A 19,362-nucleotide genomic window follows, 5' to 3' on the forward strand; every position below is an offset into this window, starting at 1 on the left:
GATCATTTCAAGGAGTCCTTTGCTTGGTTTGACTTCTTTGGCTTCTGTGGCGCCATCAATATTGGATCCTCATTGGGACTTCTGCAGGCTATTCTGTTGTTTTCCCATGTCATGGAGCTCCTGCAGCTTTGGAACTGTGGGAATGATCCTTTCACAAGTTCCGATGATTTGCATTATGACATAGACCCAATTCAGAGCTCTGGATCATCAGAGCTCAGCCTCATCTGTACCACCAGGATGCACTCTTCAGTACTGTTACAGCTAGACCACCGAAGGCTACAATTGATAGAAGTCCGGGTCAGTGTTCCTGCTCTCAGCCCTTGCTGTGACCTCAGGAATGGCTAACCAACTATCCCTTGCCCAAGGCCAGCACTATTGTGTTGCCTGGGCAGGGTGTTGGGCCCACTCTCCTGAGTGCTGCAGCTAGAGCAGGGAATCGTCAGTTATCCTCCTTTCATGACCCCCAGGCTAACTCTCACAACTGTTGCAAGTCTTAAGGAGCAAGGTGTGTGTGTTGGGGTAGAGGGGCAAGGCCAGTTATGCACAATCACTAGATAACTATGTCGTCCCTGGAAGCAGCCACAACCAGGGACATCCCATGCTTTATAATGGTAAAGAGCCATTGACATCATCATTGACCATTGCTGCTGCATAGCCATCTGCTCAGACCTGGGCCTCAGTGGCACCTTGGGATAGGACTTCACCATGGCCCCAGGTGGCAGGGATGGCCACTCACAGCATGTTTCTCCTTTCCACCCTCAAGTCTCTAGTTCATCTTTCTTCATAAAGCTCAAGCTGCTCCACTTCTCTTTCGAATCTTGCTTTAGGAACTTCAGGAAGTTTGTTTCCTTTCTGAGTCTTCCAAGCCTCAATACTCCAGGACAGACTGTTTTAATCCATGGGAAAGACTTGTCAAAAATATGATATAGGAGATTAAAAATGATTTGCATATTTTATTGCCATTTGTGAGTTTAGTCATTATACTTTACCAGCTAAATAAGACTCAAGTGTGAATAGGTTTCTAAGAAAATCGTATGACACTATTTCTGTAGATGGGAACCCTGCCATCATCCATTGTCACCATGTTACTTGAAACAAATAAGTTAATCTCCTTGTGAATTAGTTTGCCTCATCTCCCAATAAAATGAGTATGATAATTGTTCCCGCTTCTGAGCATTAATATAGTGCTATATGACATAAAATATGTAAACACACTTGAATCAATGCTTGCTATATGAAGCTTAGTATATATTAGATAATGTTAATTTATTATGTTTTATAAACCAGGATCCATATAATAGCCATGACCAATATGATTTATAACTAGACTGTGGCAGAACTTTCCTTTAAATTTGTTCTTATGAGAGATCACTTATTAGTATATGGCTACAGGTTGCTCACTCTAGGCTGGTTTTCATAAATGGGTCTCTCTCTCTCTTGCTTTGGTGGTTGCTTGTGCTTTGATTCCAAAAAGAAGTGGGTTTTATTTAGGTGGTAACTAGACAAGGGTACACAATATTTAAGATTTCATTTTTAATTGATTTTGTGTGTGTGTGCCTATGTGTATTTGTGGCTGTGTTTGTCTATGTGCAGGTGCCTACAGAGAGGAGAGGTTATAGATACCTCAGAAATTGAAGTTATAGGCTGTATATTTATTCTGACCTAGAAGCTAGTATCCAAACTTGAGTCCTCTAAAAGCAAAAGTATATGCTGCTATTAAGTGTTGAGCCACCTCTCCAGGCCAACTACACTGGCTGTCACTCCAATTTCAGAGATATCTATGGTATCTGCTCTCTGTAGGCACCTGCACATATGCCCACACATCCAAAGATACACATAAGCATAAAAACACAAGCATACCAATATGAAAGTTGATCTCCACCCTCCCCTGAAAGACTACTGGCAATTTCTCCAGTGACATAATCACTGAAAAGTTGATATTGTTCCCATAAATAATCACCTTGTCCATGGCTAGACAAAAGCTTAATTCAACTTTATGGGACACACACACACACACACACACACACACACACACACACACTATATGAAAATAGGAAAGATAGAAGGGTTTTCAGTGGGAGGAAGAGTCATAAGAAAGGAGAATATGGGTTAAAAATACTAAAATCCATTATATAAAAGTATGACATGTCCAACAAAAAAGGAACGAAAGCATTTATGTGAATTCTAACTTACCTTAATTAATTAATGAATGTTTTCATTTGGACAATTTAGACTTTACCTTGGAGGTTAAGCATTTACATGCCATATAGCAAACACTGGCCTTCCATTTATCCATAATATGAGTCATTAGGAAATAAAAATATTTGTGTAAAGGTTAAGAATTTAATGTTTATTAAATTGGGGAATAGTTTTTAATGTAAACAACCAGAAATACAAGCTTTAACTTCAAAAGCCAAAAAGATAATATTTTAGAATACATGTTTGCTTTACCTGTTCTTGTTATTTTATCAAAACTTACTTTGGCAATGTTGCTATGCCAAGCGCATAGTAAATCTTAGTTCTGGCTCAGATCCTTTTAGTGTCAGCTCAGCTATTAGCATTTGTAGCTAATAAGTAATATAAACATAACATGAATTGGAAATAGCATTATGATCATTAGACTGGCAAGTATTACATATCATTATATGTGGCAAGATTCTGAAAGGAAAAATCCAGGACTGATACATAGGTATATTTCATGCTGAGATTCTGATGTGTTATATATTATTTTCTGTATTTTTCAGAAGCTTTAAAATGCCTTTGGGCCATAGTTGTCTCTGATAAATCTAAGGAATTTAAGTAGGAAACAGTTATCTGGCTGTTTACCAATATCATCCGCTTAGCTATGTTTCTTGTTTGGCTGAGCAGCTGGCAATTAATGAATTGATAGGAAATGGTCACAAGGCAGTGGCATTAGCATGTGAACATCTGGCACTAAAATTAGTCAACACAGGGTTTTTGCTGATTATTTGAATTTACTGAAAATCACTACTTAAATCTTACTCTAAGTGTTCTATAGTATAACAAAGCTATTATTATCTTTTACAGCATGAGAGGGAAATACACTGGACCCAAATGGTGGAATGTTTGTCTTTGTTTGTTTGGGTGGATGGCAAAGTTCCAAGCCCACAACATAATTTAGACGCTGTGCATTTTCCACTGAATATGCATTCTGCCACTTGAGTCCATTTAAATGCTATAAACAGATATTGTAGCTGATTCCCTTACTCTGTCATCCTCTTCCAGGATAAGTTGATCATACCAGAGAGGTGAGAGGGCCCTTTATCTAAACATCACACAGGTTACACATTTAGACTGTACATAACATTTTACATTTTTCATGATTGTATGTTCCAGCTATACCCCGAATCTGGCATTATTTCTAATGTGCCATATTATGATGTCTTTTCCAATGAATAACATGTGGATTTGCATATAACCAAATGAGAGAGGTCTCTAATTCAAACACATTAGTACTACCTAAGTACTCCATAAAATGATTAATTTAATGGTAATAAAGTAAAGATTACAAACTTTTACTAATTTAAACTTCTTTTTTTATAGTGAAATAGCTTTTATTAGCACTATATGAATTATACAAAATAACAGGATGAATATGATCAAATTACATTGTGCACATTTGTGAAATATCACAATGAAACTTTATTGAATTTTCCTGCTAAGTTCTAGTCAGCCAACATCCCTTACTATCCTTAGCTTTCTACAGAAAGCAAATATAGAGTATTTATCAGAACAACATATTCAATGTACATTCTACCTCATTTTCTTAAGAAATGTAGGGGAGAAATTGGAGAAAAGGGAGTAGGGTGTGTGGATTTAATAAAATATGCATGCAAGAATATTAAATAAAGTATTTTAAAGAAGTACATTAATGCTGGAAATAACTACATCTTCTGTACAGTGTGGGATTGTGTCTTGACACAATCTATGATCATTATATTGTTTTTCAAGCGAATGAGTTGGGAAAAACTGTGTGTATTTTTCCCCCTTAACAAAGCAGACTCTCTTGTCTTTATGATTTCCTCTCTCAATTTTTTAACCAAGGAATTCATCCACTTAAACAAAACAAGAGAAGCTAGTAAAATAGTGATAGGAGAGATTTAAAGTCATTCCTGAAGCTCTCACTCTAAATCAAAATCAGAGAGTAGATTCCATGTGTCCTTCCAGATTGGAGAGAAGCGGAGGCGCTGGAAATTTCTTGTGGAAATGACATCTCTTCCTGAGAACCTCAGTGTTGTAACCTGTTAGCCAGCACAAGGTTTATGCTATGTAAATGCTTGCCCAAAATAGGCTATAGTAGTTTGGGGGGGGGGGAGGAGGCTGTAGGTCAGAGAAGATTGTTTTTTCTTTTTTTTTATTCGATATATTTTTTATTTATATTTCAAATGATTTCCCCTTTTCTGGCTCCCCACTCCCCGAAAGTCCCATAAGCTCCCTTCCCTCCCCCTGTTCTCTCACCCAGCCTTTCCCACCTCCCTGTTCTGGTTTTGCCCTATACTGCTACACTGAGTCTCTCCAGAACAAGGGGCCACTCCACCGTTCTTCTTGTACCTCATTTGATGTGTGGATTAGGTTTTGGGTATTCCAGTTTTCTAGGTTAATATCCACTTATTAGTGAGTGCATACCATGATTGATCTTTTGAGACTAGGTTACCTCACTTAGTATGATGTTCTCCAGCTCCATCCATTTGCCTAAGAATGTCATGAATTCATTGTTTCTAATGGCTGAATAGTACTCCATTGTATATATATACCACATTTTTTGCATCCATTCTTCTGTTGAGGGATACCTAGGTTCTTTCCAGCTTCTGGCTATTATAAATAGGGCTGATAGATCTATATGACAAGAACTTTAAGAGTCTGAAGAAGGAAATGGAAGAAGACCTCAAAAAATGGAAAAACCTACCATGCTCATGGATCAGCAGGATTAATATAGTTAAAATGGCCATTTTGCCAAAATCAATATACAGATTCAACTCAATACCCATCAAAATCCCAACTCAATTCTTCATAGAGTTAGAAAGAGGAATTCTCAAATTCATCTGAATAACAAAAAACCCAGGATAGCTAAAACTATTCTCAACAACAAAAGAAATTCTGGGGGAATCAGTATCCCTGACCTCAAGCAATACTACAGAGCAATAGTGTTAAAAACTGCATGGTATTGGTACAGTGACAGGCTGGCGTATCAATGGAACAGGATTGAAGATCCAGAAATGAACGCACACACCTATGGCCACTTGATCCTTGACAAAGGGGCTGAAAACATCCAATGGAAAAAAAAGATAGCCTTTTCAACAAATGGTGCTGGTTCAACTGGAGGTCAGCATGCAGAAGAATGCGAATTGATCCATCCTTGTATCCTTGTACTAAGCTCAACTCCAAATGGATCAAGGACCTCCACATAAAGCCAAACACTCTGAAGCTAACAGAAAAGAAACTGGGGAAGACCCTTGAGGACATCGGTACAGGAGAGAAGTTTCTGAACAGATCACCAATAGCATATGCTCTAAGCTCAAGAATTGACAAATGGGACCTCATAAAATTACAAAGTTTCTGTAAGGCAAAGGACACCAACAAAAGGACAAATTGGCAACCAACAAATTGGGAAAAGATCTTCACCAACCCTACATCAGATAGAGGGCTAATATCCAATATATACAAAGAACTCAAGAAGTTAGACCCCCGAAAACCAAATAACCCTATTTAAAATGCGGTACAGAGTTAAACAGGGAATTCTCACCTGAAGAACTTTGGATGGCGGAGAAGCATCTTAAAAAATGCTCAACTTCATTAGTCATTAGGGAAATGCAAATCAAAACAACCCTGAGATTTCACCTTACACCAGTCAGAATGGCTAAGATTAAAAATTCAGGAGACAGCAGGTGTTGGAGAGGATGTGGAGAAAGAGGAACACTCCTCCACTGCTGGTGGGGTTGCAAATTGGTACAACCACTCTGGAAATCAGTCTGGCGGTTCCTCCGAAAACTGGGCACCTCACTTCCAGAAGATCCTGCTATACCACTCCTGGGCATATACCCAGAGGATTCCCCACCATGTAATAAGGATACATGCTCTACTATGTTCATAGCAGCCCTATTTATAATTGCCAGATGCTGGAAAGAACCCAGGTATCCCTCAACAGAAGAGTGGATGCAAAAAATGTGGTATATCTACACAATGGAGTACTATTCAGCCATTAGAAACAATGAATTCATGAAATTCTTAGGCAAATGGATGGAGCTAGAAAACATCATACTAAGTGAGGTAACCCAGACTCAAAAGGTGACTCCTGGGCATATACCCAGAGGATTCCCCACCATGTAATAAGAATACATGCTCTACTATGTTCATAGCAGCCCTATTTATAATTGCCAGATGCTGGAAAGAACCCAGGTGTCCCTCAACAGAAGAGTGGATGCAAAAAATGTGGTATATCTACACAATGGAGTACTATTCAGCCATTAGAAACAATGAATTCATGAAATTCTTAGGCAAATGGATGGAGCTAGAAAACATCATACTAAGTGAGGTAACCCAGACTCAAAAGGTGACTCCTGGGCATATACCCAGAGGATTCCCCACCATGTAATAAGGATACATGCTCTACTATGTTCATAGCAGCCCTATTTATAATTGCCAGATGCTGGAAAGAACCCAGGTGTCCCTCAACAGAAGAGTGGATGCAAAAAATGTGGTATATCTACACAATGGAGTACTATTCAGCCATTAGAAACAATGAATTCATGAAATTCTTAGGCAAATGGATGGAGCTAGAAAACATCATACTAAGTGAGGTAACCCAGACTCAAAAGGTGACTCCTGGGCATATACCCAGAGGATTCCCCACCATGTAATAAGGATACATGCTCTACTATGTTCATAGCAGCCCTATTTATAATTGCCAGATGCTGGAAAGAACCCAGGTGTCCCTCAACAGAAGAGTGGATGCAAAAAATGTGGTATATCTACACAATGGAGTACTATTCAGCCATTAGAAACAATGAATTCATGAAATTCTTAGGCAAATGGATGGAGCTAGAAAACATCATACTAAGTGAGGTAACCCAGACTCAAAAGGTGACTCATGGTATGCACTCACTAATAAGTGGATATTAACCTAGAAAACTGGAATACCCCAAACATAATCCATACATCAAATGAGGTACAAGAAGAAAGGAGGAGTGGCCCCTTGTTCTAGAAAGACTAAGTGAAGAAGTATAGGGCAAAACCAGAACGGGGAAGTGGGAAGGGGTGGGCGGGAGGACAGGGGGAGAAAAGGGGGCTTATGGGACTTTCGTGGAGTGGGGGACTAGAAAAGGGGAAATCATTTGAAATGTAACTAAAAAATATATCGAATAAAAAAAAAGACAAAAAAAATGTACATATAGACATAAAATACTCTTGAAAGAACCCTTGTATGGAAATACAGAGATAAAGTAAGGAGTAGAGATTGAAGGAAAGGCCATCCAGAGACTGCCCCACTTGGGTATCCATCCCATATACAGTCACAAAACCCAGATACTATTGTGGATACCAATATTGTGTGCTTGCTGACAGGAGCCTGATATATCTTTCTCTTGAGAGGCCCTGTCAGTGCCAGACAAATACAGAGATGAATGCTCTCAGCCAACCATTGAACTGAGCACAGGGTCCCCAATGGTGGATCTAGAGAAAGGATCCAAGGAGCTGAAGGGATTTGCAGCCCCACAGGAGGAACACAGTACCAATATGAACCAACCAATACCTCCAGAGCTCCCAGGGACTTAATCACCAACCAAAGAGTACACATGGAAGGGCCCATGGCTCCAGCCACATGTGTAGCAGAGGATGACCTTGTCAGACATCAATGAGAGGAGAGGCTCTTGGACCTGTGAAGACTCATTGCTCTTGTATAGGGAAATGCTAGGACATGGAAGCTGGCGTGGGTGGGTTAGTGAGCAGGGGGAGAAGGGATGGGATAGGGGGTTTATGAAGAGGAACAAGGAAAGGGGATAACATTTTAAATGTAAATAAAATATCTAATAAAAAAAGTTAAAAAAAATTCAGGAGACAGCAGGTATTGGCAAGGATGTGGAGAAAGAGGAACACTCCTCCATTGCTGGTAGGGTTGCAAACTGGTACAACCACTCTAGAAATCAGTCTGGTGGTTCCTCAGAAAACTGGGCATGTCACTTCCAGAAGATCCTGCTATACCACTCCTGGGAATATACCCAAAAGATTCCCCAGCATGTAATAAGGATATATGCTCCACTATGTTCATAGTAGCCCTATTTAATTTAAACTTTTAAAACTGAATCTTCTAAGTAGTTCTCCTTCCTGGTCTAAGGAATCAATATAATTTCAAAATGTTTAATATGATATATTTTTCGTTTGAACATTTGTGATACACCGCTAAATAAAAGGAGATGGTATGCTATTTTTCATAATGATGTGTTCTTTTTTCTTTCTTTTTTAACTTATTCAGTTTGCTTACCTTCACTGCCCCTCACCCAGTCAATCCTCCCTGCAATTCTTACTCTGTCCCCTTCTCTCCTCCTCCTTTGAGCCCCCTGGGTATCCCAGCCTGGCACTTCAAGTCCCTGTGAGGCTAGGCACTTTCATTTGTACTGAGGCCAGATAAGGCAGTCCATCTACAAAATATCCCACCTTCAGGCAAAGGCTTTTGGGATAGCCCCAACTCCAGTTGTTCCAGCCCCACATGAAGACCAAGCTGCTACATATATGTGGGGTAGGATAGACCCAGCCCTTGCATGTTCTTTTGTTGGTGGTTCAGATTCTAAGAGTCCAAAGGGTCCAGGTTAGTTGACTATGTTGATCTTCCTGTGTAGTTCTGCCCCATTCGGGGCATGAAATCCATCCTCCTGTTTTTCCATAAGAGTCCCAAAGCCCTAACCACTATTTAACTGTGGGTGTTTGCATCTGTCTGAGTCAGATGCTAGTAGATCCTTTCAGAAGACAGCTGCCAGACTCCTGTCTGCAAACAAAAAAGAGTATTGTGCTTGCCCACGTGAATGGTATCAAGTTGAGTGGGTTATTGGTTGGCCATTCCCTCAGTCTCTATTCCAATCCCCTAGTGCCTGCATTTCTTGCAGACAGGACAAATTGGGGGTGGGGGTTGGAATAGGTTGGTGTTTCTTTCACTCCACTGGGGTTTCTACCTGGCTACAGGAAGTGGCCTCCTTGGGTACAATATCCCCAGTCTTATGAATCACAGCTAAATTCACCCACATTGATTCTTGGGGACCTCTCTTATCCCAGGTCTCTGTAGAGTCCTGGAGATGACTCCACCTCCTCATTCCTCTCAGTTGCAGATTTCCATTCATTTTCATGGCCATCTAGCTATTTCTGCTGTCCTTCCCCACACCTGATCCCAGACACCCAAATTCCTCTCCCCATACGACCTCCCTCCCAGTCCTTCCTCCATCTGCCATTTTATGACTATTTTATTCCCTCTTCTAAGGGATATCCAAGCATCTTCCCTTGTGCCTTTCTTCTTTTTTAGCTTCTTTGGGTCTGTGGAGTGTAGCATGGATATCCTTCATTTTATGGATTATATCCACTTATAAGTGCAGGTCCTTTGGGAATGGGTTAACTCACTCAAGATGATAATCTATTTGCCTGCAAAATTAATGTAGTCTTTGTTTTTAAAGAGCTGAATAGAATTCCATTGTGTAAATGTACCAAATTTTCTTTATTCATTCCTCAGTTGGGGTACATCTAGGTTGTTCCCAGTTCTGGGCTATTATGAATAAAGCTGCTGTGAACGCACTTTGTAGGATATTGGAGCATCTTTTGGGTATATGCCCAGGAGTGATATAGCTGAGTCCTGAGGTAGGACTATTGCCAGTTTTCTGAGAAACCACCAAATTGGTTTCCAACTTTTTATTTTTAATCATAAGAGTGTGAGCCGGGTGGTGGTGGCACACGCCTGTAATCGCAGTACCTGGGAGGCAGAGGCAGGTGGATTTCTAAGTTCGAGGCCAGCCTGGTCTGTAGAGTGAGTTACAGGACAGCCAGGGCTACACAGAGAAACTCTATCTCAAAAAAAAAAAAAAAAAAAAAAACAAAAAAACAAAAAAAATGAGTATAAGTACATGTTAGAAATGCAGGTATGGTTAAAGATAAATTTACTAATTTTAGAAAATTAAAGAATTTGATTATGTGCTAATATGATGATTCCATATATTCTTCTTTGCTGTTTTGAACCTGGACAACTAGGAAATGCTTTGCAGGAGCTACAGATGTTTTTGATGGGGTGTGAATGAAACACATGAAGAGGAACAGGGTAGTAAAAGTCATAAATGACACATAAAATGAAGTCATCAATGAGTAAAAATGATTGGGGTTTTATATTTACAATTTTCTTTTTAAATTCCCTTATTGATTTGTTGCAAATACTGTTAACCCTGCATTTGGAAAATTGTGAGGACACTACCACTTACATTCTCATTTGTAATAAAACAGATTAACTTGCTGTGAAATTTTAAGTAGACTGAGACACAACAGTAGCCACCTAATGAACCAGAGCACATTGCAGTTAAGTATCTAAATAGATGCATACTGATTACAGGGCTGAAAAATAGTCCTGTTTACTTATAAAGAAGAAATTGTTCATAGAACTATCATTATTTGGGGGGGGGGGTGGAGGGTTAACCCTCTAGTTCCATAAAGGCATTTTTTTTAAAACACTCCTAACCTTAAATTTATATATACCATTGAATTTCTCTAAACTGATTTGAAATACAAAAATAAAAAGCAGAACAAAACAAAACAAGAAAACCAAACAAAATAAAACAAAAGAACCCCTACAACCTTTAGAATACCTGTGATAGTTTGTATATGCTCAGGGAGTGACACTATTAGAAGGAGGAAGTGTGTCACTGTAGGGTTGGGCTTAGACATTTCCCTCCTAGATGCCTGAGGATGCTGAGTCTTTTCCTGGATTTCTTTGGATAAAGAGGTAGAACCCTCAGCTCCTCCTGCACCATGCCTGCCTGGATGCTGCCATGCTTCTGCCTTAATGACAATGGACTGAACCTCTGAACCTGTAAGCCAGCCCCAAGTAAATGTTGTCATTTATAAAACTTGCATTGTTCATCGTGTCTCTTCACAGCAGTAAAACCCTAACTAATACAGAAGTTGGTACCAGGGACTGGGTTATTGCTGTGACAGGCCTGACCATGCTTTTGTTTGGAAGAATGTGGATTTGGAAAGCAGTGGAATGCTTTAAATGTTGCTGAATGAAGCAGCCTAGTAGGAATTTGGAAGACAGTGGTGCTGAGGGTCATTTGAATTGTGTAGGCCTGATGGCCCAAGAGGTTTCAGTGGAGAAGAACTTTAATACATGGTCGAGAGACTTTTTCGTGATGTTTTAGTAAAGAACATGACTGCTTTTTGCCATTGTCTGAAAAGGTTGCCTAAGGCTAAAATAAAGAGATTTATATTGATTGCATTGACAAAGGAAGTCTCAAAAAAGCCCCACAGAGACTTTGTTCTCTGGTTAAGTCTGATGAAGGACATTTTGAACAAACATAGCAAGCTGAAAAAGAAAAAAAATACAAAATATGTAGTCTGAGTATTAAAGGTATTCAAGGAAGTGAATGGAGGTGAATTCAAGGATATTAAATTGAATTAATGGAGTGGTGACCTTGGGGGCAAGACTCCACTGAGCTAAATTTGGGTCCAGGCATGGTGGTATAAGCCTTTAATCTCAGGAGGCAAAGATAAGCAGATCTCTGAGTTCAAGGCCATCCTAGAACAGAACAAATTCTAGGTGAACAAAACTTAAATCCAGGCTTGGTAGATCATACCTTTAATCCCAGGGATCACACCTTTAATCCCAGTGCTTAGTAGACAGGCATACAGATCTCTAAGTTCAAAGTCAGTCTATGGAGCAAGATCCAGGACAGCCAAGATTAGGGAGTGAAGGAGTTGGAATAAAGGAAGCTAGTGATAATGCAATAGAACAAGCCCCACCCCCACCCCCACCCCCAGCAATGTTTCAGTTCCTACAAGCAGCAGAGCAGCTAAGGATCCACATGTGGATCCTAATTTCAGTACTTTCTTTTTTTTTAATATTTATTTTTATTTGATATAATTTATTTACATTTCAAATGATTTCCCCTTTTCTAGTCCCCCCACTCCCCGAAAGTCCCGTAAGCCCCCTTCTCTTCCCCTGTCCTCCCACCCACCCCTTCCCGCTTCCCCGTTCTGGTTTTGCCGAATACTGTTTCACTGAGTCTTTCCAGAACCAGGGGCCACTCCTCCTTTCTTCTTGTACCTCATTTGATGTGTGGATTATGTTTTGGGTAATTCAGTTTTCTAGGTTAATATCCACTTATTAGTGAGTGCATACCATGATTCACCTTTTGAGTCTGGGTTACCTCACTTAGTATGATATTCTCTAGCTCCATCCATTTGCCTAAGAATTTCATGAATTCATTGTTTCTAATGGCTGAATAGTACTCCATTGTGTAGATATACCACATTTTTTGCATCCACTCTTCTGTTGAGGGATACCTGGGTTCTTTCCAGCATCTGGCAATTATAAATAGGGCTGCTATGAACATAGTAGAGCATGTATCCTTATTACATGGTGGGGAGTCTTCTGGGTATATGCCCAGGAGTGGTATAGCAGGATCTTCTGGAAGTGAGGTGCCCAGTTTTCGGAGGAACCGCCAAACTGCTTTCCAGAGTGGTTGTACCAATTTGCAACCCCACCAGAAGTGGAGGAGTGTTCCTCTTTCTCCACACCCTCTCCAACACTTGCTGTCTCCTGAATTTTTAATCTTAGCCATTCTGACTGGTGTAAGCCAGACACTCTGAAGCTACTAGAAAAGAAACTGGGGAAGACCCTTGAGGACATCGGTACAGGGAGAAAGTTTCTGAACAGAAAACCAGTAGTGTATGCTTTAAGAGCAAGAATTGACAAATGGGACCTCATAAAATTACAAAGTTTCTGTAAGGCAAAGGACACCATCAAGAGGACAAATCGGCAACCAACAAATTGGGAAAAGATCTTCACCAATCCTACATCAGATAGAGGGCTAATATCCAATATATATAAAGAACTCAAGAAGTTAGACTCCAGAAATCTGAACAACCCTATTAAAAAATGGGGGTACAGAGTTAAACAAAGAATTCTCACCTGAAGAACATCGGATGGCGGAGAAGCATCTTAAAAAATGCTCAACTTCATTAGTCATTAGAGAAATGCAAATCAAAACAACCCTAAGATTTCATTTCAGTACTTTCTATGTATAATATTTGGGTAAATAGATGCCAGGAAACTAGAATGGGGCAATTGGAGGGAGATTCAGTAAGGGTATAGAGGTAGTAGATCATTGGATTTTTTAGTAATTTCTATTGTTTTCATCCCTTAAATCAGGTTTTCCAAATTTGTTAACTGTTTCATATAATTCAAATAATAAAGCAAACAAGAATTGGGAAGATGAATTATTCAAGTGAAAGTTATTTTTATCAAATGCTAATTTTTAAATTTGTTGGGTACATTGCTTTCTATAGTACTATATATTTTCTCACTATTTATATTATTTGTGTGGCTGTTACTCAAATCTTCCTTTATTCATTTTGAGTCCTAATTTTTTACAAGGTAGTGGAAAATGTTAATATCAATGTCAGTTGCCCTGTTTTCCCCAAATCAACAATATCAATCACGAAAACCATCTACTTATATTATAGTAGGATATAAGAGGTTTGTGTCTGTGTATGCCTGTATGTGTGTGATTCCTCATATAACTACACAATGATGTTGCTCTTTCAGTTATCATTTTCCCAGACACTACTGTATTTTCTTTTTATCCATTCACTTATAATTCCATTGACAGATATAATTAATATAATATTATTTTACTAAATTTTCAGTATTAGAGTTCAAAGACAATTATGGAATTCTTTTGCATTTTATGTATATATTCTGCTCTAAGCCTATTGACATTATATTAAAATAATACCAGAAATGGTCTCATATTTGGAATCATTGCTATTATTAAATATTTTTTATTTATGTGGAGGCCAAAAGAAGGTATATATTACTCCCTCGACCTGAAGTTATAGTGGTGAACCACAATTTGAATGCTGGTAATTGAGTTTATAACCTCTGAAGGAGCAGCCTGTGCTCCTAATTGATCACTCTATCTTCATGTATGGACTTATTTTTGAGATATATGTTTGTGTGCATTGGTGTATTCATGCAAACTTACTGTGTGGAATATATATATATATATATATATATATATATATATATATATATATATATATATATATATATATGAAAGATGACCAACCAGGTTGGATTTTTTACTTATAAACTTCCAGACTTGAAAGGGTTTGTGATTTAAAGCCTCTATATAGGTCTTTCTGAATTTTCTCATACATCCCTCCGAACTACAAAAATGATGCTGTTTTGAAATTTTTTCTATCTGCTTTGCTTTATACATTTCTTTAGATTGTGTCTTATGTGCACTGATAAAACTATAAATTTTGTTGTATATTACACACCTTAGAATCATATTGTTTTAAGACTTGGAAGTAATAGTGAAGAATTAAAATGTACTTTCTATTTGCAATAACCTATTTTAGTATAAAAAGTATAACTGATATACTGTGTCTACTACTCAGTTCAGTAAAATTATTTAGTGTTACCTAAATGCTGTTATAATTTAAAATGTAACTTTCAAATGAACATGGTGCCATGTAACTCTATTAGAATTTGTCCTGCTTTGCATATTTCCCCTATGGGAAACACAATAACTAAAAGCAACTTGGGAGTGGCGACATTTCTTTTTAACCATTAATCGAGAAAATGCCCCACAGATGTGCTGACAAGCCAATTTAATATGTGTAATTCCACAATTGTTTCTCAGTTTGTATCAAGTTGACATAAAACTAACCATCACATGTTCCCAATGTTGTTATAACCAATTATCATAAATTTAGTGGCTTCAAACAGGGCAAATTTGTCATGTTATATTTTTTATTATTATTTTCTATATTCTTTGTTTACATTCCAAATGAGTCATGTTATATTTTTGTAGGTCAAAAATAAAAGAATATTAACATGGCCAAAATCCAGGTGCTAGCAAGCCCATGTTTCTTTTTCTAGGTCCAAAAGTGAATATGTTTCTTTGTCTTTTTCAGCTTCTACACATCATTTTGCTTCTTGATTCATGGCCCATTTTACCTCAATTCGAACAATATTGCACTCTTTTTTGATCTTTAAAATTTTTAGAAAACCTTGTGATAAAATAGGGCTCACTGAAAATAATATGATAAGCCTAACGTAATATTTCAGTCACACCTGGGCAGTCCCTTTGGCTATGTAATTTAATGTGTAATATGTATTCAGTTTTCTGCCAATTGAGATATGATAGACATCTTTGGCAGGAAAGTGGCAACATTCTGCCTGCTTAAATGACAGATATAGCAGAATATTAACTTCCACAAATGAAGTAATAACTTTTAATTATCATTTCATTATTTTAAATTAAACCTTTTCTTTAGGTGATTTACAAATTTTGAGGTCATCATGCAAAATTAATATGAAAATATACAAGCACAAACTTGATAAATTAATTCTTAACATTGTGAGGATTGGATTGTTGATATAATTTCAGAAAATTAGATGCAGCATTTAGTGGAAAGAATTTATTATGGATAAAGTAAATATTTTATAGAACATTCACTATCCCTGGATTTATATTGGTGAAACATATTTCTTCTATAAGTGTATTAACACTAAAAATTAGCTTTTACATTTATTCAGATTAGTTGTTAAGTATAAAATTCAAAATGATATTGAATATCTTCAGTCTTTAATAGATTTTATACCTGGCTACAAGAAGTGGCCTCTTCACATTTCTATGTCTCCACTGCTAGGCATCTCAGCTAAGGTCACCATCATTGACTCCTCAGAGCTGCTCCTGTCCCAGATCTCTGGGACTTCCTAGAGATTTCCCCCATCAACCACCCCCTTCAGCTATAGACTTTCATTCATACTCCTAGCCCTCTGAACCTCTCTTCAGTATCTCACCACATCTGATCCTGACCTTAAATTCCAGTCCTTTCCCCTTGCACACAATTCCCTCTCTCCTTCTGACTCCTATGACTATTTTGTTGCCCCTTCTAAGTGTGTTTCAATTATGCTCACTTGGACCTTCCTTCTTGTTTAACTTTTTTAAGTCTGTGGGGTGTATCATGGATATCCTTTATGGCTAATATCTACTTATCAGTGAATACATACCATATATGTCCTTTTGAGTATGGGTTACTTCATTCAGGATGGTATTTTGTAGTTCCATCCATTTGCCTGCAAATTTCATAATGTCTTTGTTTTTAATAACTGAATAGTATTCCATTGTGTAAATGAATCACATTTTTCTGTATCCATTCCTCTGTTGAGAGACATCTGGGTTGTTTCCAGTTTCTAAGGTTGTTATGAACATAAAGGAACATGTCCTATGGTGGAGCATCTTTGGGGTATGTGCACAGCAGTGATATGATTTGGTCTTTAGTTAGAACTATTTCCAATTTTCTGAGAAACCTCCAGACTGATTTCCAGAGTGGTTGTACCAGTTTGCAATCCCACCAGCAATGGAAGAGTGTTCCTTTTTCTCCACATCCTTTCCAGGGTTTGCTGTCACCTGAGTTTTTGATCTTAGCCATTCTGATTTGTGTAAGGAAAAATCTCAGGGTTATTTTGATTTGCATTTTCCAGATGACTGAGGACTTTGAACATTTCTTTAAGCGCTTCTTCACCATTTGATATTACTCTGTTGAGAGTTTCTTTTTAGTTCTGTGCTCCATTTTTTAATTGGGATATTTGTTGTGTTGGAGTCTGACTTCTTGAGTTCTTTATATATTTTAGATATTAGCCCTCTGTTGGATGTAGTTAAGACCTTTTCCAATGTGTAGGCTGCAATTTTGACCTGTTGACAGTGTCCTTTGCCTTACAGAAGCTTTTCAGTTTCATGAGGTCACATTTAGCAATTGTTGATCTTATAACCTAAGCCACTTGTGTTCTGTTCAGAAAATTGTCTCATGTACGAATGCATTCAAAGCTATTTCCCCCTTTCTCTTCTTTTTTTTCTTTTTTTTAATTCGATATAATTTATTTACATTTCAAATGATTTCCCCTTTTCTAGCCCCCCATTCCCCGAAAGTCCCGTAAGCCCCCTTCTCTTCCCCTGTCCTCCCACCCACCCCTTCCCACTTCCCCGTTCTGGTTTTGCCGAATACTGTTTCACTGAGTCTTTCCAGAACCAGGGGCCACTCCTCCTTTCTTCTTGTACCTCATTTGATGTGTGGATTATGTTTTGGGTATTCCAGTTTTCTAGGTTAATATCCACTTATTAGTGAGTGCATACCATGATTCACCTTTTGAGTCTGGGTTACCTCACTTAGTATGATGTTCTCTAGCCCCATCCATTTGTCTAAGAATTTCATGAATTCATTGTTTCTAGTGCAACCAGTTTTGTGTTGATGTCCTTGATCCACTTGGACTTGAGTTTTGTGCAGGGTGATAAATATGGATATATTCATATACCTTTACAGGTAGACATTCAGTTAGACCAGCCCCATTTGTTGAAGATGCTTTTGTTTTACCATTGTATGGTTTTGACTTCTTTTTCAAAAGGATGCTACCTCCTGTAGCCAGGCAGGAGCCTCTGTGGAGAGATGAGGACTCTAATCCACCCACAAAACTTCCATTCTAAAAATTTGTCCCATATAAAAGAAATGCATGGATATAGAAGGAGCAGAGACTGAATGAATGGACAGTGAATAACTGGACAACTTGAAACACATCCCATGGGCAAGCATCAATCCCAGACATTATTAAAGATACCCTGTTATGCTTGCAGACAGGAGCCTAGCCTAACTGTCCTCTGAGAGGCTCTACTCAGCAGCAGACTGAAACAGATGCAGATACCCACAGCCAAATATTGGACATAGGTCCAGAACTCTTGTGGAAGAGTTGGGGGAAGGATTGAAGTTCCTGAAGGGGATAGAAACCTCACAGGTCGACCAACAGAGTCAATTAATCTGGACTCCTGGGAACTCACAGAGACTGACTTACCAACCAAAGAATGAGGCCCCAGAATATATATAGCAGACATCAAACTGAGTCTCTATGGCTGCCTTGTCTGGCCTCTGTGGGAAAGGATGCACCTAATGTGGCAGAGAAATGATATGCCAGGGTCACAGAGGATACCCAGAGTGAGCCTACCCTCTCAGAGGAGAAGGGGATGGGAGATGGGGCAAGTGGTTCTGCAAGGGAGATACAGAGAGGGGAAGCAGCATTTGGGCTATAAATAAATATAAATAAATAAAAAATGAAACTGTATAAAGATGAATGCTAAAAGTCATGTCAGATACTTTGAAAACATAAAATATTTGATCTTTATTAAGATTCATTATTTAAAATATAAAACAGCAATGCAATACTAAAAAATGACTATGGTAAACTATATTGTCAGGTTGTATAATGCAGTATTGCAGTCTATGATTTTTTCAAAATATTTTGTTGGTAGAAATCAGCATATGTTTGTTATGAATTCTGATACTTTACAGCTTATTGTTTTCAAATATTTTTGCATTCAAAAACACTACCCATCTAAGAAATATAACATTTGACATGTTTTACATTCCTCTTATGGATCTGCATTTGTAAATCCTCCTTAAATACATTGTAATATTGCTCTTCAGACTCTGCATTGATTTTTATCCCTCTAGACATTTGCGATATCAATAACCATTACTCCACACCTATATTTATAATCATTTATGATTTCTATCTCTCTGTCTTTGTCTCTCTTTTGGTCTTTCTCCACAAATGTACCCATTTCAAGAGCAATTATTAACATTGCATGACTTTCTCAACTACTACTCTCCACCTTTTATTCAGAATCTTTCATTGAACCTAGAGCTCAGTGTTTTAGCCAGTCTAGCTGGTGGCTGTTGATGTATGGAGATGCTCTTGTAGCTGCCCCTCTCAGTGCTGAAGTTATAGTTGCATGATGACACAATCACTACTTTTATGAGGAGCCTTTGAACCTGAACTCAGGTCTTATGCATTTACACAGCACTTGAACAACTAAGGTATCTCTCTATGCTCCAATTTATGCAGTTTTAAGAAAGTAAACTTAAACTTCATTTTACCCATATGCAACCTTCTATTATTGAATTGTAATGGCATGCCACTTATTTCTCCAAAGATATTTTTAAGTATTCAAGTTCACATAGTTATCTGTGTATACCTTCAGGATAAGTGCAAGGTGAATCCTTCCAATGCTAAAACCTTCATGAAAATTTCAGCACACA

General features: G+C 38.2%; 1 protein-coding gene across 1 annotated transcript in view; it reads left to right on the plus strand.

The window, feature by feature from the left end:
- Positions 1–19,362, plus strand: part of Dach2 (dachshund family transcription factor 2) — a 512,021-nt gene that overhangs the window by 424,435 nt on the left and 68,224 nt on the right. The window lies entirely within an intron of this gene.

The sequence above is a fragment of the Apodemus sylvaticus genome, chromosome X (genome assembly GCF_947179515.1).
Source record: "Apodemus sylvaticus chromosome X, mApoSyl1.1, whole genome shotgun sequence".
NCBI classification, from domain to species: domain Eukaryota; kingdom Metazoa; phylum Chordata; class Mammalia; order Rodentia; family Muridae; genus Apodemus; species Apodemus sylvaticus.